This window comes from Rhinopithecus bieti, unplaced genomic scaffold (assembly GCF_001698545.2).
Source record: "Rhinopithecus bieti isolate Rb0 unplaced genomic scaffold, ASM169854v2 scaffold_4640, whole genome shotgun sequence".
NCBI classification, from domain to species: domain Eukaryota; kingdom Metazoa; phylum Chordata; class Mammalia; order Primates; family Cercopithecidae; genus Rhinopithecus; species Rhinopithecus bieti.
Genome location: NW_016804643.1, coordinates 1,221,481 through 1,243,595, shown reverse-complemented (window position 1 = coordinate 1,243,595; position 22,115 = coordinate 1,221,481). Strand labels below are relative to the sequence as shown.

At 35.7% G+C, this 22,115-nt stretch overlaps 2 long non-coding RNA genes across 3 annotated transcripts in view; one reads left to right on the top strand and one right to left on the bottom strand.

The window, feature by feature from the left end:
• The window catches only part of LOC108527946 (uncharacterized), a 45,206-nt gene that overhangs the window by 16,706 nt on the left and 6,385 nt on the right, over positions 1 to 22,115 (top strand). For both annotated transcript variants that reach the window (XR_001884984.1, XR_001884983.1), the window contains one exon: positions 5,153 to 5,402. This is a non-coding gene — a long non-coding RNA (uncharacterized LOC108527946). The remainder of the gene's footprint in view (positions 1 to 5,152; positions 5,403 to 22,115) is intronic.
• On the bottom strand, positions 15,164 to 16,315 carry LOC108527947 (uncharacterized). Its single transcript, XR_001884985.1, has 2 exons — positions 16,046 to 16,315; positions 15,164 to 15,357 (listed from the first exon to the last, which is right to left on the bottom strand). It is a non-coding gene; the product is annotated as an uncharacterized LOC108527947 (long non-coding RNA).

Sequence of the window (22,115 nt, the reverse complement as noted above, 5' to 3'; positions counted from 1 at the left end):
GGCTTGTCACCAAAATAACTTGGCCTTGCCCTCAATCCGTGGATATTGAAACTATGCCCTAAAGTATTAGCAGCAGAGTTCAGAGTTAGAGAAATTTGGAAGTGATGTGATGACTTTAAGTTGATGCTTGGATTGAAGAGAAAAAATGTCCTCCACTTCATGGATCCACTCATTCCTAGAAATGAGAGTCTTTGAGGGCCTAGAGGTGATCAAGAGTTGGGTCAGGGTAAAAGTTAGAGAAAAATAGAGGAGATTTATATAGACTCAAAATTCAGGAATTATTTTCAATGGTCAGATTGAGCAATGGCATGCTTGTTACGAAATAGAACAGCCTCACCAGTTAGAGATGCATGCTGCAAAATGACATGATTTCTGGGATTTGCTTGAAATACTCAAGAGAAAAAAAGGAGGAATGAAGAGGGAGAGCAAGGTCTGCAAAATGTTGACAGCTGTTTAATGGATTGATTAGTGCATGAAAGCCCATCATACTAGTCTCTCTACTTATGTGTATTATGACGTTTCTACACTAAAAAGATTTAAAAGAAACACTCTTTTAAGACAGTAGTTGTCCTCTTCTAGCTGATCTCCACACAAGAGTTTTGTCTGAAATGACAAAGAAGGGGGAAAGGGAATTATTATATAGATCACCAGATTTTGCCATCTGATTTAATCCAGACAACTCCAAATGTTATGTGCTCTGTTAAGAAAGTCAAAAATCTATGTGTGCACCATGACCTGGAAAAGATATCCATTGTTTTAATTTCAAACACACTAAAAGTTATTTACATTTTGTCCTCAGTCGAGACTTCAGTCGTACTCCAGTAGACCAGTTCTTTGGTGTTTGTTTGTGGAGTGGGTAGAAGGGAAGAGAGATCATAAGTAGCCTATAGGTTAATAAAATTCCCGGCAGCACACCTGGTAATAATCTTGGTAAACATGTAGTTATTCAGCATATCTGTCCTGATTTAAATTTAGCTGTAAACCATTAATCAAATAAAGTATCTTTTACAGAAGTTAATTAATAACTCTGTGCTTTTCTTTACTTTTTTTTTCTTCACTGTAAGGCAAAAATCAAAGAAATTCAGACCTTTTCCTGTTGTCTTAGAGCAAAATAGCCCAAATTTCTATTCACAGAGTAATGTAAGACACCAAATGGATTTGTTTTGTTAAATGTAGCTTGTTGCTGTTTGCAAGTACCACCAAGGACTGGAATCCTCAGATAACTGAGGAACATTTTTTCTTCATTGCTATTTTTTTTCCCTGGGATGAGCATATGTTTTTAGAAAAAAACTGTACATTTTTTGGTCCCAACGTCACTGAGTATCAGATGGTAGAAGATGATAGAAGAGACAGGAAGTAATTTAATTGACTCGCCTAATAGAACTGGCTTGGTAACATATTACAGGAAAAGGAACGCTCTAGTTAAGGTTAAAAAATAAAAATAAAAATCCTTAGCGAGCCCCTTTATCAGCTGCTACTTGCATAGAAAGAAAGAATTTTACAGGGTTTGTGGGCCTAATAATACTTTAGCAGATCTAGGCTTTGGGAAGTAGAATTGACTAAGCTCAGCTTAAAGAAGCCGGCAGAGATACTGAAACTGGCAGCTGCCTACATTTTTACATTCTTTTGTCATTAGAGTATTATGTTCATTCAAATGTCTTTGGAAAAATCATCTAATTCAGCATTTCTTAAATATGTTTATGGAATTGAACTATTATTAATCATTATAAGAAAAAGTGCTTCATGGTCAAATGAAGCTAGGGAAATTCTGGGTCAAATCAAGTTCAAGTGTTTCTTTACTTTGAGACTCTCCAGTACCTTTAATATGTTACTAGGTATCATGACTCTTCAAGAAGAGAAATGCTGTAAGACCAGAGCAGTTTTCAGAAATCATCTTGCAAGACTAGTGTTCCAAAAATACACTGATGACTATGATCTGAAAATAAACCCAGGTACACACACATAAACACACACACACACACACACACACACACACACACACAGAGTAAACATTAACAAGCTGGAAGATATTTGTGGACCATTTTCTTTACTGGTGTGAATAAGTCTAAAGGCAACTACAATTTTATGCCTACTGACCAGGGAATCTCTCTCTTTTGTTCAAAGAAATAAGAAAGATCTATTTTTCCAGCAGCCCTTCAGACTAGAATCTGGGCAGCTACTTCCTTCCTGCTCTAATGCTAGCAAATCCAGGAACCAAGAAACTGTTCAAGAAGGAGATGCCTTCCTTTCTGCTTTTAGGTAATGAACATTTATTACTGTGGCAAAAAAGCAGGCTCCCTGTAAGCTCCAGGGAACTTACTAAGACCTGGCCCTGACTTTCTGTAAACCCTGAAAGAAATCAGTAGATAAATTACTTTCATTCTTTCCTTTTCTCATTAGAATAAAGCAAGTATCCTTTAACTATCTTAAAAGCCATGGCTATCTATTCAAAAAGAATTTAGTACATTTATACAGTAAATGACAATAATCATAAACTGCCAAATGGACATTTGATGCTATGAATGTGATTGTTTTAGCTGTCTTGACATAAAAATTAAAACAATTCCACTGCAATAATCACAACTCAATTCTGATAATAATAATTAAGACTATGACTAGAACTGACCCCTGAACTGGGAGACATGTTTATTCAAGCATTACATTCAGTCACAACTCCAGTTTCCTTTTCCATTTAGTATTTGTCGGAAAGGAAAATTACCGCATGTTAGCCTGAATTGTTCATATCCTTGGGACACTACACCAAGAGCTCATTTCCTCTCCATAGTGTTGAAAAAGCAAATGCAAATTGTCATTACAAAGAGTACAAATACCCTGATGCATAAGCCAACAATTTGCCTTGTTGTCATTTATGATAGGAACAGGAAGGAGCTTGATACAGAGAAGAATAATTAAATATCTATAAATACGTTAAAGTTTTGGAGTAGGTTTTGTTTATTTGCTTGCTTTTTATATTTTTATTAAACATGCACACTCGTAGAATGATACATGCCTACCATTACTTCTTGTTTTGATTGTATTTTGATTGTATTCACTGATTCCATTAAGAAAAATGCTCATAAATGATCTTTTTAATATTTTCAGTAAATACACTTTTATTTTCTTTCAGGAAAAGGAAATAAGACATTAACTCCATTGGAGTGACCCCCCTATTTTGGGGATCCCAACCCTTCATGCCAAGCATCCTGTCTCCAAATATTCTCAAAGGTTCCACCATGCAGAATACTAGAGCAGTCAGTGCTAGGTTCTATGGGGAGAAGCAATTCAACTTTTCCCAGCTGTGGTTCTAGATTGGAGGTAAAGGAGAAGAAAGCAGAGAAAAGGGTGATTAGTAACTAAGAGATGTGACCAAAAGGAAATCCAGAGGACTCCTCAAAGGAAGCTAGAACCTTTATTTTTTATAATTTTAAGTGTATATGATTATATATAAATTATAACTGATTAAAGGGATACAGGTGTGCTAGGTATTCAATGCAAGGCACTGACACAGGAAAGGGAAAGAAATTTTTGTGTGTTTGTGTGTTTTGTTTTTTTTGTTTGTTTGTTTTTTTGTTTTTTGAGACAGAGTCTCGCTCTGTCTTCAGGCTGGAACACAGTGGTGCGATCTCAGCTCACTGCAACCTCTGCCTCCCAGGTTCAAGCGATTCTCCTGCCTCAGCCTCCCAAGTAGCTGGGACTATAGGTACATGCCACGACACCCAGCTAATTTTTGTATTTTTAGTAGAGACGGGGTTTCACCATGTTGGCTGGGATTGTCTCGATCTTTTGACCTCATGATCCGCCTGCCTTGGCCTCCCAAAGTGCTGGGATTACAGACGTAAGCCACTGCACCTGGCCGATAGAAGGTAATTACTTAGGCAGATAGTGAGAGTAAAGGACTTCTGGGCAAGACTAAGCAGCCCCAAAATCATTTCTTCTCTAACAAAGAGCAACCTGAAAAATTGAGCTGCAGACATAGCTGAAAGCTGGCATGGGTAAATGCTGGCAGCTGTGCCAATAGAAAAGGGCTAACTGGAAACCAAGTATGTTCAACATGGAGGCGCCATCTTCTATTTTTTCTGTCACCAAATGTACAGCAAAGAACCAGGCAACATGGCCCCTGCCAGGCAAAGAACCCATCAGCATAATAAGAGGTTAGGGTGGGGCAGCCAGCTTTATCACACACTATACAAACGGCACACCTAGTACTAACCAGTTTTTTGCACCTTATGGAAATAGCACACCTGGTCTGGCCAAGTTTTTTATGCTCTATGTAAAACAGACACCGCCTCCTCAAGCTCGTCTATAAAACCCATTGCATTCCACCACAGAACTGGCAACCCGTTTCTCTGGGACTCCTCTCTCTGCAGCAGAGAGAGCTATTCTTTCTTTCGCCTGTTAATCTTCCACTCTTAACCTCCCTTCATGTACCCACGTCCTTGATTTCCTTGGCATGAGGCAATAAACCTCAGGTATTTACCCCAGACAATAACAGCGCTTCAGTAAAAGGGCAATAGGAATAACTGGTGATGCCCCCATGTGCATAGCTTTATGTTTATGTTCCTGAGATTCTTACATGAGGATTTTGTCCTCCCGTGAATAAAAAAAGGTGGGGGGGGGGAGGGGTCGTTGTTTGGTTGTTTGTTTGGTGTTTTTGGTTTGTGTGTGTGTGTGTTTTGCTATTTGCAAAGAGAAAAACTCTAAACTCTAAATATGAGCTTTATTTATTACATTCAACGACAAAGCTTCCCAACAAATCTAGAAACGCTTTGAAACGGCCCAGTGATGTATGGATAGACACACTCGTTTGTGGTAGAGGTCAAGCATATGTTCTAACCACCAAATGGAAAGTCTGGGCATTTTGTTTCTTTTCTATTTTGCATATGTATTGTTTGAATTCACACCACCAACTTGAGAATACATTTTCAAGAACAATATTACAAAAAAAGCAACGACTTGTAGTATGTTTCAATTTTGAATAATATATAGCTACCAGTTTTCAATTATAAATCAATGGAAATTATATATTTCTCATTTATTTAACACCAGAGAGAAAAAATACTTCCACATGATTAGATAAAAACCCAGTTTTTGTGCTTTCAGCATAAAATGCCCTTCATGTTTTCTCCCTTTTCACTTCTTCTGTTATATAAAGGAAAGATTTCAACAGAAACTTACGAAAGAAGACAGACCAAAAAAAATCCCTTATTTGGAAGTTGATGTGTGATGCCAGTTCTGAGAGACTACAGTGGCTTTTAATATAACTTGTGTAAGCCCAGAAGTCCATGTAACAACTTTATGAAATGATCCAGGGTAAGATAAAAGAAGCATTCAATCAAAACCTAAGAATAAAGCCAAGGTTAAATTAAGCTATGTTTACCAGAAGTTACAAATTAATGACAAAGGTAAGCAATTTTATATTTAAAAGTATATATATTACTTTAAATATTTTATTTTAGAAAGCTTTGTTACATTGTTTGTGTTTAAATAAACTTTTTATGAAAATAATTTAAAAGTAAGAAAATACATTAATATCAGTTTACTGAAGATTATGCCTAGTTCCAGAATGTAGTCAAGGTACTTCATCACTATCCAATAGGAGCCTAACTAGTTAAATTAAAAAGTGATTTAACCTCCTTAAAATAGGCTCTGCAAATAGAAATGCTAAACAATAATTTCACATAACAGCCCCTTTGAATATTTTTAACTAGTAGTCAGAACTGGCTAAGAAAAAGACATACTCAGCTAACATCTGCAGCATTTGATGAGAAAATTCTATCTCATCTCAATGCTGAGGTGGATAGGTATTTATGGAAAGTCACTGGTGAGCAGTGTAGCTCTTCACAAATATGGGCTTTTGTCTTCTTCATACTCACATATTGACTCATGGATTTTCATGTTTTTCACTCTCTTTCTCACAGTTTTATCTCTTCTCCATTCAGTCCAACCCAGTCTCTATGAATCAGCCCACCATAGTCTAGGTGCCAGCCTCAGTGCTACTTACACTATTGCTGAGACAGAGCCTGAGGGGGAACTCTGTTGACAATGGTTGCCAAGCCAACTGCAGCAGCTACTCAGGCAAGAATTAGGAGTGAAGTCTAAGCCCATGAAACCCAGGTGGGCAAAAGGTCAGGTGCAATCCTACATGATGGAAGGAGAGAGCTAAGTTTGAAGAGTTGGGAGGTAGATTTCAATATGGCCAGAGATAAGATCCAATCCTAGCAATAGTCTACTACATTCAGAGGGATGGTGATTGGGGAGAGGGTAAAAAGCAACCAGCATCCTCAAGGACCACCATCAGACTTTATTTATTATTACAAACAAATGCCTCTAGTCATGGTAGACCAATGCAGGCATCAGATTATCTGAAAGTGATGTCAAAGTGTTCTTATGCTATTGCACACATTCTATTCTTCTAAGTAGGATATATCCATAAATAACCTCTTCTGAAGAGTTATAGAATTGTCACATTGAGAAAAATCCCTGGAGGTCATAATAAGAAAGATATAATTGAATCTTTGTCTTTTGTGAGTAAACATCCTGATATAGTGAACTGGAAATGATTAATGCTTTTCTTCTTTCCTTGCCAAAAGACAGTCATTTGCTTAATTCAATAGAAACAGAAAAGCCTTTTTTCCCATAAATGGAATGGAACTCAAGTGGCTTTCATAGGCAGAAAAAAAAATGAAGCTCTCATTCGATTATTTATGGAAGTAATCCAGTTTTGGAATAATAACACTCTCCTAGTGGTTTTCCATGGAATTATGACAATAGGTAGTTACATGCAAATTCAAAGCTGGTTCAAGTGAATCCTCTGAAGCAGGACTCCATAGACACCACAGAAATATGAGGATATAACAAAAGGTGAATATGTACAAGTAAAAATAAGAGTGACATAAAACAAAGCAATGGGAAGATTTTGATGGGAGAAGTAGATGCAAAAAGAAGATTTCCCATGTATTTTTTGGTGGAGTATGGAAACCCTAAGTCTGACTATTCTGTTATGAAGCTAGTAGCCTCTGTGCTGTCTTTCAGCCCTGCCTGCTTCCCTTTGTGGTCGTGTTTTACTTTTACACCCATGAGAATCTCATTCAAACAGATGTCTTGCATACAACCCTTGTTTATTTAGATTATTTTAAAATCTGTATCAAAGGAATGAGTAACTGAATTAATGTGTAATGTGAATACTATTTACCCTTTTTCCACCTTCTTCCTTCTGTCAGCTTAATGTCCTCCTATTCATTTTTCACTTTCCAGAAGTTGAGGGAAATACCAATTGTATGTGGGGAATTCTATTTTGGTACATAATAAGGGGATTTTCTTGATTGTTCATGTTCTGTGCACTCTAGGTTTCTTGGTGCTTTTTGTATCTTCCATAATCATTGAAAACTCCCCCAAAAAGCATAGGTTATTTTATTGTTACATTTATTAATAAAATCCAACAAACTTTTCTTTATAATTCCATTTTTTTCTATCTTGTGTGAGTTTGGAGGCCACAATAATGTCAATGTTGTCTTAACATTAAATCTTAGTCGAAGAGGACCATGGCTCATTTTCTTTATGTATGCATACTTGATATGGCTTTGTTGCTTTAGTAAACAATTCAAGCAGTGCAGAAAAATACAAAAGAAACATAATTGTCACCTGAAGTCCAGCAGTCAGATATTTCCAATGTTAGTGTTTCTCTGAACATAGGCCCCAATGTATCTCTGTGCCTACAGACACATATGAAAATGAATATATAATTTTATATTAAGGGGATCTTTCTATTCAGGCTGCTCGAAATATAGTTTTTTTACTCAACCATATCTTGGACATGTGATTCCATGCTTATAAAATCAGAACTCCAGCCAGGTGCAGTGACTCACACCTGTAGTCCCAGCACTTTGGGAGGCTGAGGTGGGCAGATCATGAGGTCAAGAGATCGAGGCCATCCTGGCCAAAATGATGAAATCCCATCTCTACTAAAGATACAAAGATTAGCTGGGCATGGTGGCAGGCCCCTGTAGTCCCAGCTACTCGGAAGGCTGAGGCAGGAAAATCACCTGAACCTGGGAGGTGGAGGTTGCAGTGAGCTGAGATAGCACCACTGCACTCCAGCCTGGGTGACAGAGTGAGACTCCATCTCAAAAATAAGTAAAATAAAATAAAATAAAATAATAAAATAAAATAATCCTCGCAGCTTGCAAGGCTGAGTGTAATCTGGCCCTGTTCATTTTTCCTATTGCATTGGTGACTTCTCCCACCTTAGTCATCTCACTGGTCTCCTTGTCATTCCTCAAGCAAACAAAGCTTATTCCTACCTGATGGCCTTTGTGTTTTCTGCTTCCTTCTTCCTGATGCTTTTTCTTATGTTTTTTCTTGAGAGACCACGTCATGCTTGACATTTAGATCCCAGCTGAAATATCCTCTATTTAGAGATCTCCCACGATGACTTTATATGAAGGGGCTACTCAGTCCCTCTACATTTAATCACTCTGAGTTATTTTCATGAGAATGTTATCTCTGTCTGAAGTTATTTGATTAAGTTGTCAAATGACTGGGACATTTTTAATTGAATCATCTTAACAATAAGGAGATTAATAAACCAACCAACTGTACTTCAAGCAAATCAAGACATTATCAGAAGCCAAGACTTGAGGAACAATGGGCATGACTTTAGAATAACTTAGGGATCCTTGACTTATATCTACAAACACAAAAAAACAACTGGAATGTCATCCAGAGCATACCAAGAAGTCTCACAGTTATCATTTTTAAGTTAAAGAGTTTAAACCATCCTGGTATAGCTTTCTTTATTATCATATTTATAAACTGCAAGACAATTGTCAAAATATAAATTTTAGGTACTTAAGCTTCCAATAAGTAAAATTATCTTTATGTTGTAAGGAAGATTAGAAGTTTAGCTTCAATGATGAGGTCCCTAAGACATAAAAATGGTAATAAAATATTTTTTCTCAAAATCTACTCATTAATAAACAATCTGGCAATGGAGTCTATAACCAGATTTTCTGTGAGTAATTGTAAATATAAATAACATTATCATTTGAGAAAACGTGCATCTCTTCTCTGAGAGGAAAATTTTAGAAACATTGAGAAAGAAGGACCTGATTCAATTAACACGAATACCATGGACATTTGAAGAAAAAGGAGACTAATGATTCTAAAAATCCTTGAATAAAGAGCATTTTATTTGATTTAAAATAAAAGTGAAAACCACTATTTTGAGGGCTGTTTTGGTTATTTCTTAGTAATAAATTTACAGGGCTTTAGGACTCTCAGAAGTATCCTGAAAAATGTGAACATGGGCACTAAACATATACATTAAAGAATAATTAGTAGAAAACAATTCCTGTAGAATTCAGGACAAAGTGCTTACAGTTCATTTAAGTTAAAAAAATGTATTTTCCGATTTAAAGGATACTTGGAAATTAAGCATGTCTTTCTTCCCACTGAACTATATTTTTTAAGACAATTTGGGGTCTTCAGTTGGCCATGAATGTCTATTGAGTATGGGTGTATTTCCTCTACCCAGAACTTGAACTCATTAAGGGAGTGAAGCATTGTTAATTTCATAATTGTATGGAAAATTCACTTGTAGAAAGGCCTGCTGTAATTGAAGCATTGTGTCGAGCATTCTAAAGTTGTCAAATGAAATTAAATGATGAGAATGATTTTGGTGATGGTTGTTTTGTACTATTGGGGGGAATCAATTTTTCTATCCTTTTATTAAGCATCTTACAAGTCTGCAGTGTTCTTCCCATTACTCCCCAAATACGATAGTCAAAATCTCCCATTCCACTTGTACAACATTCATATCCAGTCTTTTTAGGGCTCCCTTTCCAGGTGTTTTTAAGGGTTTCAGTGATTGCATGTACATGTTCCACAACTCTGTGTAGGTTGTTGGATATCCATTGTCAATTCAGGCAGCTGCTCCACAGATCTCTGCTGCTGCAGCTCTCCAAAGTCCAGACCACAGTGTTCAATAATACTTTACTGAAGACTGGGGCATTATAAGGGGAAATGGGGAGTCAGAGACAGAAAGCTTAAAAATGAAGTTAGTTATTTCTCCTCCAAAATACAATTGGTCATATCTTCTCACTGGAAGTCTCTCACCTGATCTTCATCCTCCTTAATGCTGACGCTCACTGCCAACAGGTTCCTTCCCATAGACAGAAGCATTCTAAAAGGACCATTACCTTTCATGGCTCCCCCTGCTTAATCAACATGAAACCATAAAATGTGTAGGGATGCCACTCTGCCCACAAGAGTCAAGGTTTCCTATAACAGAACAGTTGAATTTTTCTTTATTCCTAACTTTTCCAATACAGAATGGCATTTTAGATTTACCTATGGATAACTGGAAGGGGACATTAGAGTTTTGCCCAAAAGTAAAACACAATCTTGCCCAAGGATAAATTACGGCTCCACCCTTAGAGCAACAGAGAAAACTACTAACAGCTTTAAAATCATAATCTGGTAGTTTGAATGAATAAATTAGATCTACAATATAAACTGACCTGGAAAATATTAAAATGTTGCAAAATAACATAGCATAAAATAATTTATGTACATGTATTTTATATAAAGATACATATGGACAGTAAGTGTACAGAAACATGAGCAGGGAGGTTCTTCACCAATCTTAAAATATTGGTTGTCCATGGGGAAGAAGACAGAATGAGCTATGAAAAATAACACAGATGAGACTTCAATTCTATAAGATTTTATTTTCAAAATAAAATGAAAAAAATGACAAAATATTTACATATTATAAATCCAGGTGGTAGATAAGCAAATGAATACATATATTTAGCAGTTCTGGTTTTGATATTTGCAGAGTAACTTATGGTAGATAAATCATTCCACAGATAACAATCATAAAGTCTGGATAAAATTTAAGAAACAACAAGTTGACGTCACTGTAGCATGACCAAAAGAAGATAGATACCAGGAGGGAATTATACTGTGTAATGTAGGTACATTAGGCTTTTCTACTTTGTATATTTTCCAGTCTGTATGTCTCACCTACAATTCAAGCAGAAAGATGCAGGCATAGAACCAATGTCTACAGAAAGGTGGTTAAGAACCTGAAGATGACCAGTTTAATTGTCCAACTAAAAGAAAACTATTTTCCATAAGATTTAAACAAGGCCTATAAATTGCTTTGGCTGTATGTCCATTTTAACAACACCGATTCTTCCCATCCGTGAGTACAGAATGATTTCCCATTTGTTTGTGTCATCTCTAATTTTTTTTTAGCAGTGTTCTATAATTCTCATTGTGGAGACCTTTCAACTCCATGGTTAGCTGTATTCATCAGTGTTTTATTCTTTATATGGCTGCTTGAAAGTGGAGGGTAGGAGGAGGGAGAGGATGGAAAAACTACATATCAGGTTACTATGCTTATTACCTGGGTGATGAAATAATCTGTACACCAAACCCCCATGACAGCAATTTTACCTATATAATGAACCTGCACATGTATCCCTGAACCTAAAATGAACATTAAAAAAAAAAAAATAGAAAATAAACCAGATCTACAGTCACATAATGAAGTATTCAAAATATTCAAAATATCCAGGATATAATCCAAAATTATTTGATACACAAAATGGGAGGAAAATGTCAACATCTTGCAAAGTAAAAGGCAATTCATATATGCTAATTTCAAAATTACCTGGATATCTTGATATTGTTAATAATGCCTATAAAGCAGCTCCCATAACCATGCTCCAAGAAATAAGGTAAGCATTCAGGAAACAAACAGAAAGATAAAAAGTCTCAGCGTATAAACAGAATATATAATAAAGAACCAAACAAAAATTTTAGCACCAAATAGTATAACAATGAAATTAAAAATTACTCGATGAGCTCAATAACAAAATGAAAGTGACAGAGGAAAGCTTTAGTGAACTTGAAGATAGATTACTAGAAATTATCTAAGCCACACACACAAAAAGAAAAATGATGTTAAAAAAGATAAACAAAGTCTCAGAGACTTGTGGGGCCATACTAAAAGATCTCACATTCATGTCATTGATATATTAATAGCAAATGAAGAGGACAAAGAGTGAGTGCAGAAAAAAATTTTGAATAAATAATGGCTAAAATCTTCCTAAATGTGGAAAAAGATGTGAACTTAAGAATTCAAGTTCATTGCACTCCAAAATAGTATAAACTAAAAGGAATTTATGCCTAGACACATCATCATCCAAACGTATGCAAATATCACAACAGAAGTCAAGAAGATGGAAATGGTAGAACAAAAATGAGAAGAAACCAAATTTTAAAAGTAAATAAAGTAGTAGACCTAAATCCCAACATATAAATAATTAAATTAAAAGTACAAATGATGCAAATACGCCAATTAAAAAGCATATTTCAGAATGTCCAAAAGTAGACCTAACTATTTGCTACAATCAATCTATACTTTAAATGTAATGATACAGGTAAAGTAGAAATAAAAGGATAGAAAAAATGTACCACCTAAATACTAATCAAAAGAAATCAGGATTGGCTATATATCATATTGGTCTTCAGAAGGAAAAAAGCTTTGAGCTAAGAAAGATTTTCAGGGATAACAGGGGACACTACTTAGTGACAAAAGGAGGAACTCATCAAGAGACTTAACAATCTTAACCATTTATTACCCAACAACAGAGCCGCAAAACACATGAGACAAAAATTGACAAAATTAAAATTGCCGTTGGAGATTTCAACACTCTCACTCAGTAGTCGATAGAACAAGTAGATAAAATTAACAACAATATGGAAAACAACTCACTGTTAACTAATGAGCTGGTTAACATTTATAAAACATCCCACCAACAAAAAGAATATGCATTCTACTCAAGTGCACATAAACCAAGGCAGACCATATCTTAAGTCAACAAAAACCTTAACAAATTTATTATTCATTTTTTTAAAAAAATAAAACAATACAAGATGTGTTCTCTGATCACAGTGCAATTAAACTAGAACTCAATAACAGGAAGATAACTAGGAAATCTCCAAATCCCTTTTAATTAAATAACACAATTCTAAATAATTAATAGATATGCTCTGCTCTTCATCATATAATCTTTTCCTTAATTCTAACATAATTCATGTCTTAAGAAGTCATAGGGAAATTGGAAAATCTTGACTGGAATGCAATGAATTACATATCAAAATTTGTCAGATGGGTGTTAAGGTGGTGCTTCAGAGCATTAATGATTCAATACTTCTACTGAAGAGAAATTTTCTCAGTGAAACATTTAAGTTCTTGTTAAACTAGAAAATGAGACAAAATTGCCCAAAGCAAGACGAAGAAAGGATAATAAATAAGTGTAGAACCAGTAAAATTGAAACAGGAAAAATAACATAGAAATTAACAAAACCAAAATTGATTTATTGAAAACAACAATAAATTGATAAACTCTAACAAGCTAACACAAAACGAAAGAAGTACAATTGTCTAACAAGGCAATGCCGATTTACTAAAGACTTTGAGTACCAAATGCATGATAGGAATCCTACAACATAAATTTGACAACTTGAATGGAATGCGGCAATTCTTAAATAACATGAGCTCCCCAACTCACCTATATGATAGATAATTGGACTGCTTCCCATATCAATAAAGAATTGTTTTACCTTTTAATACTTCCCTAACTGAAGCTCCGCAACCACATGATTTCACGATGAATGCAACCAAGCTTTAAGAAGATAACTTAATTCTATATGTATCTTCAAAAAATTGAAGAACACTTCTCAACTCATCCTGCTAGGACCTGCTTTACCCTGATACCGAACCAGACAAAGCAATATGGAGAAAAGAAAATTATTAGGTCAATATATAAATATTACAAATCCACCAATTTACAAAAGATAGTACACTTAACTCCAAGTTGGGGGTCTATCCCAAAGGCCAAGGTTGATTCAATATTGAACACCAGTGTATACACATATTTTAACAAGCTAAGAGAAAGCACTGATCGATTCATGTATCTGATAAATTCAAAAGTCATCATGGATGAATCTCAGTAAAACTAGGAATAGAAGGGAACTTCCTATACCTGTAGGGAGTGATCTATAACATTTTCACATCATCTTAATGGTGGAGCTGAATGCTTTTCTTCTAAGATCAGATACACAGCCAAGGGTTCCCTCTCACCACGCATATTTGTACTGTACTGTATGTTCTAGCCCGGTGCAATAGAAGGGACAGATAAGCATCAAATTGAAAAAAAACCAAAAAAAAAAAAAAAGGAAAAACACCCATCTCTATTTGCAAATGAAATGATTACATAGAAAATCTGAAGGAATCTTTTTTAAACAGTGGGGCTGGGGGTAGGGTCCTAAAACTAGTAAGTAAATTTACCAAGACCTCAGCCTACAAGGTCAACTTTTAAATATCAATAGTATTTCCATACACTAATAATAAACTATTGGAAAGTGAAATTTTAAAAAAATATCATGTAAAGTAGCTCCAAAAAACAAACAAAAATTTTAACTAATACTTAAATATAAGTATTTTCTACCCGCCTCCCTAATGGGTATTATCAGGTCTTCGGTCTCCCCCAATTTTAGTGTCATGAAACAGGATCCTCCACCTCTTCCAAGTCCTAGGCTATACCTTATACATAAATAAAATCTGCAATTCTGATGCACATGCTTTATGATGGCAGAAATCTGTGGAAAGGAAGTTCACAGTTGGTTTGGCAGAACAAAAACAGAAAATACAGACAGCAATAGATTCATGATTCAAGCCAATGCATTCAGAGGAAAGAGCATTTTAGAGTCATAGGTGACCACAAGAATGTAAGGACTCTGGTAACAGAAAATCTTGAAGTGGTGGCATTTGGATTTTCACATGGCATGAAATGAAGACTTGACAAAATTCTACATCTAGAGTAACCATCTGGCTCAGAAATGACACCTATGTACTGCCACATTAATTAGGAGAACCTTCCAAGTATTTCAAAGGGGATGCTGTCTCCTCCTGAACAACAACAAAAAGATTCCTCTGGTTTCGGTTGTGTTTAGACATTATTTTTATTCTCATCTAGGTTCTGTGGCCACTAACAACTAGCTAGTGATTTTGGAAAACTTTCTGGTGCCAGTTTATGAATACTTTCTGAAGAGTGAAGCCTTGATTAAAACAACTTTTAAAATACTTTTATTATTCATGTCCTACCAGAAAGCAAAATTTTATTTTTATGTCACTATGTGCCACTAGCATTAAAAGGAAGATTGTTGAGTTGGTTTGATTGATTATTCCAAGGGGTGGTAATACTTTTGTGAGCAGTGGGAAGTATGTCCTGTGGGTCCACCCTAAGGAGGTTCTGTGAATGTGATTGTGACCCTTGCCTTGCTCTGCAATGGAGCAAAATAATTATTATTCAGAAAGAAAACAATAGAAAACTTGCAATTACATATTATGAAAAGTAATTGCAGCCTTTCTGGAACATTAAACAAAGGATACCCTTTTTAACACTTTTGAGTCAATGTTTTCATTTCCTTCAGTGGACAGCATGCATAGGAGTAAAATAAGATCATATAGGACATGGCCAATCTAATTAATATAGCTTATTCTCATCCGTCTATTTAATCTGTGCAGCTATTTCATAATAAAGGTTAATTTGCTAAATATAATATAACCTGTAATTTGTAAACTACGTATTGCCTAGAAATGAAAAGTGGTACCATACAAAGTGTGAATTAAGCAAACTGTATCTTTCTTTTCCACATTGCCTTTCTATGATTTTCCCCACCTCCCACCCCAAATCCTTCATCTAAACATGTACTATCCAATATGGGAGCCATCGGCCACATTTGACTATTTACATTTTAATTTATATCAATTAAATAAAATTTAAAGTTCCAATTCCTCAGTCACACCAGCCACATTTCAAGTCCTCTGTACTCACATGTGGCTAATAACTACTATATTGAACAGCCCAGCTACAGAACATTTTCATCATTACAGGACGTTCTAATGGACGGAGTTGATCTAGACTCTGAGTCCTTCTGCTCTCCCTTCTCTGGCCAGGATTCTACCTACCCCAGGTACGCCTTCCCAAGTATCTTCAGATTTTTCTTCCTTCCACTACTCTTACCCTCATAACTTCCCTGTGCCTTCTCATGATGTCCCATAAAGAGCACAATCTTGTAATTCCTTCCTTGAGGACCTTTCTCTCAACTTAAATAACTTGATAAACTGGTTCATGCTTAGGCAATTTGGAGTGCTTAGAGTTCATGTGTTCTCTCTCCAAAATAACACATTGGTATTTTAGCTGAAAGCTTCTGGAGACATTATGCATTTACAGAAAGGGCTGACTCTCAAAGTGGTGACTTTAGGCACCATGGTAGCCTAGAACCTTGGTGAACAAACCTCAGAATGCAAGTAGCTCTAGAGCACCTTTCAAATTACATTATCCTGTTGGCCTGTTCACCTACATTGGCCTTGGGTCACTATGCTGATTTGTCTCCTAGGAATGCTGGAATATCACTCATTGTTACCAGAGAGGCATAATATTTATGCATCTAACATGACATTTATGAATAGTAGGTCAAAAGAAATATGTTTGTTTTTCTTGGAACTGTGAAAGATGCTAGAGTTCGGGATAGGGTTTTGGTATGAGAATCCTTTTACTCTGTCCATTCTGGGGGCTCCCTGCCAAAGTATCACACAAAAAACAGTTAATAGCAAAATCAGAGATGATATAAGCCCCTTAGTGATAGCTTGACAAATGTTTCCTTCTCCCCCAGTATAATGCTTTGATCAAAACTGAACTAGAAAATGCAGCTTAGACCAAGAGATATGAAAAACAAACAAAAAGACTTCTTACTCCCTAAGTAAGAGATGATTAGGTAAGCAGATGAACTCTAGTTTGCCCTGTGGTTCATTCACTGGGTTAGAGAGAGGGTGCTGTGACTCAGGGGACAGCCCTCCCTTGCCTGCTTTCCACATGCAATGAGAAAGACAAGAAATATCCCCTCTTCCTCAGAAGGCCCTGGCTCTTTTAACATGCTCAATAAAAAAGGTAAAGGAGAAAAAGAAGATAGCCAGGCCAGCCTCAGGAGAAACTCAATTGCTGTGTCCAGTGTTCCACATCTGGACTCAGTTAGTTGCTTCCTCATGATGTCATTTAACTTACTTTCTATATGTAGAAATTTTATATAACTAAACTTCCATTTTACAAGAAAATATTCATATCAATGGCATCTTTCCAATGTTTTGTTTGCTTATTTGGGGATTTTAATTATTTTTTGTTGTTCTTTGAAGTAACCCATGCACGTAGTACTCATAGTGAAGTTGTATTAAAAGGTTTGTTTTAAAAAGAAGCAGTCCCCTCTCCTCTCCCTACCCCTCCCGGAAGCCACACTTTCATCTCCTTTTAGCTATTCCTTCTGGTTGTCACTATTACAATATTCTGGTAGTTACTGAATATTATTGTTAAGACATTTTGTTATGGAAAATTTCAAATGCATACAAAAGCTAGAGAGTAGCATGGTGAACCCACCCTTTGTACTCATGACTTAGCTTCAGTTATTATCAACACATAGTCAATCCCATTTTATCTATACAGCTACCCGTTTACTCACCAACCTCAATACAAGACAGCATATCATTTTAACCACAGACATACCATTCATTGTATATCACTAAAGAATGGGTCTCTTTTCAAATACATCTAATTCCAATTATCTCATAATTCTTCCTTACAGTTGGTTTATACAAATTAGTGTGCAAGATGCATTTTTTTTTTTTTTTTTTTTTTTTTTTTTTTTTTTTTTTTTGCTGTCGTTTAAGTCTCCTTTTTTTAAAAAAAAATCTATCATCTTAGTTCTCAACTGGGGCAAGTTTGTTCCCAGAAGACATTTAGCAATGTCTGGAGATATTTTTGGTTGTTATAACTTGGTTAAGGAGAAAGGGGGAGAGTTCCAATGGTATGTAGTGCCTAGGGGCAAGGATGCTGCTAAAAGCTCCAAAACACAGGACAGACACCACCAACAAAGAATCGCCTTGCACAATATATATAACAGGATTCTATTCCCTGCCTCCTCCTCTTATTTCTTGAAGGAACCAGATCATTTGACCCCTAGAGTTTATCACATTCTGGATTTTGCTGAAGGCTTCCCCATTTTGTCTTGGAACATGTTTCTCATTCCCTACACTTTCTGTAAATTAAGAATAAAGACACAACACATGAAAGTACTAAGCCAATAGAGAACACTGAAATATCAAAATTTCCGTGTGAAAATGTGAATCAAGTGGTTGAGTCATAGGAGGGCCTACGGGTTTTTTATTTTTTATTTTTTTTGAAAGTTCATCCCTCTTGTTTTTGCAAGAACAAGGACGTTGAGGCTTGGGGAGGTAATAGGAGTTGGCTAAGTTCACAATCAAATTTCCTGAGTCTCTGCCTCTTTGAAATTTGAGATATAGCTCTATTTTTTGAGAGATAAAGTCTTAATCCAATTAAGGTTTGATATTTTTGGCTAGAATATCTTATAAGCTGTGATGTGTACTGGCATTAGAAGACATGGAATATCAGGTTGTCTTTTTTGCTAGCAGTCATTGATGATCCTTGCCTAAAGCCATTATTTCATTAGAGTTTGCTCACCAACGTTTTAAATAGTTCATTTCTTCCTATTGAAATATTATTTAATGAAAATATCTTTGCTTTTGACTATGAAGTTAATGTTTAATTTTAAATTTGTATTTAACAATACAAATACATGTTTAGTTTTTTTTTTGGATGGTAATACCAGCCCCCCAAAATAACTGCTCTAAAACTTTGGCTTATATTTTCCACACTTTTAGTCATATATACATATGTGCAAATTGTGATTAGATAATATATGTAATATGACAATTTTGTCATTTTCATTTTATTTAATAATATACAGGAAAAATATGTTCATATCCAGTACATGCATATCTACTTTTTTCCTCTTTTTCAACATTATAAGATTCCACATTTAAGAAATACCCAAGATATGTAAATCCATCGTGACAGAAATCGGGTTAGTGGCTGTCCAAGACTGAAGTGGAGCAGGAGAGAAGTGGCTGCTTAGTGAGTACAGGTTTCCTTTGGGGATGATAACAGTCAGCAGCACCAACTCACCACTATGTGAGTGTCCATCTCAAAAGTGAGTCCTCCAGGCCCACTCCAGCTCATGCCACCAGGAGAAAAGACAGTCGTCTAACTAAGCCCTACCAAATTTACAGATTCATGAGCAAAATGTTTATTGTCGATTTAAGACACTAAATTCAGAAGCATTTTGTTAGACAGCAATTAATAACTGCATTCCTCATTATTATTCTTTCCAAATTTTATATTCAGCATTCTTCGTATAAAATTTATTATCAGTTTTGTCAGTGGTGGATTCTGATTGGTATATTACTCAACACATAGCTTATTTGTGGAGAAAGTTGATATCTTTATCATCTTTCCTCCAAAAAATACTGTATGTGTTTCTTCATATATTGTTTTATATCTTTCATGTATGTTTCATAATGCTCTTTATATAAATGTCTTCCTAGACACTTTTTAGTTTTTATTGCTATTGTAAATCTTGAATATTTTTGTACCAATTATACATAACTGAATAACAAACTCTAAAAGTTAATGGTTTAAAACAATACCCATTTATTTGTTCAACATTTTGTTGATTGGACATTTGAACTAAGCTCAACTAGGAAAAGGGTACTTTTTCTGGTCTAACCAGGGTCAGTCATACAGCTGTAGACATATGGTGGTTTCACTGGCACTGGATTTCCTAGCATGGTTTTACTCACATGTCTTGTGTTGGTGCTGGCTATTAGCTGATTAGTTTAGTGGGTATCTGCTGGTTAAGCTCATTCCTACTTCGCATGGTCTTTTATCCTAGAGACTAGAGGATAGTATTGGACTCATCTAGAGGACTCTAGACTAGATACTGGATTTCTTCATATCATGGAGTAGTGTTTCAAAAGAGCCAAAGGGAAAGCTGCAGGACCTCTTGAAACTGAGACACAAAGCTACATAGCCTCAATTCCCACACATTCTGTTAGTCAAAGCAAGTTCAAAGCCAGCCCAGATTTATGAGAGTGTAGAAATCAACGCCACTGCTCATGAAAGGAGCTGAACAGAATCTGTGGTTATCTTTAATATTCCACATTTATCCATCACATACATAATTTGCTATGTAAGAGAAAGATTTTTATTTCTACATAGTAATCTTAAAATGAACCAATGAGTTGAGCTTCTTTTTACCTTTAATATTTTAATGTATAATCTCTTGGACTTTCTATTCATAAAATCCTATCATTTGAAAATAATGATCTTTTCTTCCTATCTATAATGCACATTTTGCTTTATTTTCTTGCTTATTGTATTGGCTAGAATCTTAAAACTGTTGATAATGAAAATAGTTTCATCTTATTTCAGACACTAGAAAGAATATCTTTAGGTTTTAAATAGCTAATATAATTGTTTTTTTCCCCCGGAGTCTCGCTCTGTCTCCCACGCTGGAGTGCAGTGGTGCGACTTCGGCTCACTGCAAGCTCCACCTCCCGGGTTCACGCCATTCTCCTGCCTCAGCCTCCCGAGTAACTGGGACTACAGGCACCCGCCATCACACCCGGCTAATTTTTTTTGTATTTTTTAGTAGAGACGGGGTTTCACCGTATTAGCCAGGATGGTCTCCATCTCCTGACCTCGTGATCCGCCTGCCTTGGCCTCCCAAAGTGCTGGGATTACAGGCGTGAGCCACCGCGCCCGGCCTGCTAATATAATTTTTAATATTGATTCCTAATAGGTTTCTTCTTTTTTCCAACCAAGGACATGAAATTTAATTAATCAAAACTATTGGGTCATAATATCCTCATTATTGGATCATGAACAGTTCTTTTTTCTGTTTACTTTCTTAAGGATGTTTCTCCTATTTTTACTTCACTAAGAGTTTAACAGTAGATATTGGACTAAATCAAATTCCTCCTCTACATTTACTAATATGATTTTCCTCCTTTAATCTATTATTAGATTACTTATCTTTGCACTATATCCCTGGACTAAATCTTACTTGGTCATTGGAATTATTAGTAGCATATTTATTTTTATTTTATTTATTTATTTATTTTTTAGAGAGAGTCTTGTTCTGTCGCCCAGGCTGGAGTGCAGTGGTGCGATCTCAGCTCACTACCATCTCTGCCTCCGGGGTCCAAGCGATTCTCCTGCCTTAGCCTCCCAAGTAGCTGGGATTCCAGGCGCCCACCACCACGCCTAGCTAATTTTTGTATTTTAGTAGAGGCAGGGTTTCACTATGTAGGACAAGCTGGTCTCAAACTCCTGACCTCAAATGATCCACCCACCTCAGCCTCCCAAAGTGCTGGGATTACAGACATGAGCCACAGTGCCCGGCCATAGCATATTATTTTGTAACTGATTTGCATGTATTTGCTTAGGGTCTTTTTCCATATATAATTTTGCATGAGATTTGTTGTCTTTTCATGAATGGAGTTTACAATCGTATTGTGATTTTTTTTTTTTAAGTTCATAGGATTTTGGGTCTGAAGACTGAGTTATAACCACTGTTCTTCTACTAACAAACTGGGCAAGTCACTTAACTTCTTCCTCCAATTATAATAATGTCTACTCACCTATTTGACACGTTGTCACAAGAAACAGATGAGATAAAGTATATGAATGTTCTTTATAACATACAAGGCAAAACTGCTAGTCATTATTTCAGCAAGCAATAATTCAAAATAACAATAGTTAGCATTACTGAATGCTTCCTAATACATGAGGTTTTGTGCTATGGACTTTACATGAATCATCTTATTTAATCCTCTCAATAAACAATGAGACAGATACTCTTATTAGGTTAAAAGCCATAGGATTTAAAAAGTTAATAATTCCATTAAGGAATTTAATTGTTGAATTCTTAAGTCAGGTTATATCAATTAGGAGAAGTCTGTCATCCTCTGTTTTCATTCCTTCATGACCTTCTCCTACAGTGTACAGGCTATGCTGTTTGCTCTTGCAAAACTACTCCTTATACTGCTTTGTGACTGGGAATCCTGGCTTGTATAGACAAGGATATCACAAGTCACTGTACCTGTATTTTATGCTTAGGAAAAAAAT